This window comes from Penaeus monodon, chromosome 32, assembly GCF_015228065.2.
Source record: "Penaeus monodon isolate SGIC_2016 chromosome 32, NSTDA_Pmon_1, whole genome shotgun sequence".
Taxonomy (NCBI): domain Eukaryota; kingdom Metazoa; phylum Arthropoda; class Malacostraca; order Decapoda; family Penaeidae; genus Penaeus; species Penaeus monodon.
Genome location: NC_051417.1, coordinates 3,014,325 through 3,015,117, shown reverse-complemented (window position 1 = coordinate 3,015,117; position 793 = coordinate 3,014,325). Strand labels below are relative to the sequence as shown.

Below are 793 nucleotides of genomic sequence, written 5' to 3'. Positions count from 1 at the left end.
TCGCCAAGCAGGCCACGGCGCCGCCAGGTCAGTGCTCACGATGGTACAAATTGTGGTCCAAAGGATGATGATAACAGCATGTTAGTAAGGACCAAAAAAAGTTGCTTCATAAAATTATCGTTACACGGGAAAGAGATAATCTCCGGGAGGTGACTTTCGCCCCTCGAGTGGGCTTGCCTTAGCCGGCGTTTAGTCACCTGTAATGGTCAGCCTTCCTAACGCCTGCAAAAGCGCAGTTTTCTTGATAGTAGAAGCGCAAAGTTAGCTGATCTCAAAACGCCGTGGGCGGCACGGAGCTTCAACTGATTCGCCTCTGAGGAAGGTAATCTGCTGTGTTAGAGTTAGGAGAGGTCAGCAAAGCTCATTATCAAAAGCCAAACAGAGGAGTTTAGCCGCAAATTCCCAGTGATCGTCCCTCACCAGGGGGGCACCTCATGGTCTTGGTCAAGGCACAAAGTTCTAGAGAACCAGCTGACATTTTTGTTTCCTTATTATACAAGGAAATAACTAGAATAAACCAAATATTGTACATAATAATGATTCCACACAATAAGCTTGCGTCAACATAGTTTATTCCATGAAATCAACGTGAGGCGCCTCCCTCCGCGTCACGAACGGTTCAGTTCTGTTTTTGCAGGCGCAAGGCAACGGCAGGAGCTAGGGTCAGTCATGTTCAGACTCGGGTTAGGCTGCCTTCGTGGGCGTGTGTGCCACGAAGGAAGGGCACAAAGGGAACGCCTGAGCAGTACTTCAGCGTTAGAAGAGGGAAAGGGGGAGAGGGAAAGGGAAAGGA

The 793-nt window shown here is 49.1% G+C and overlaps 1 protein-coding gene across 1 annotated transcript in view; it reads left to right on the top strand.

Moving 5' to 3' along the window:
- Positions 1-6: 6 nt before the first annotated feature.
- Positions 7-793, top strand: part of LOC119593288 (genetic suppressor element 1-like) — a gene marked incomplete in the record, with an annotated part of 3,330 nt that continues 2,543 nt past the window's right edge. The window contains 1 exon segment of the mRNA XM_037942217.1: positions 7-27.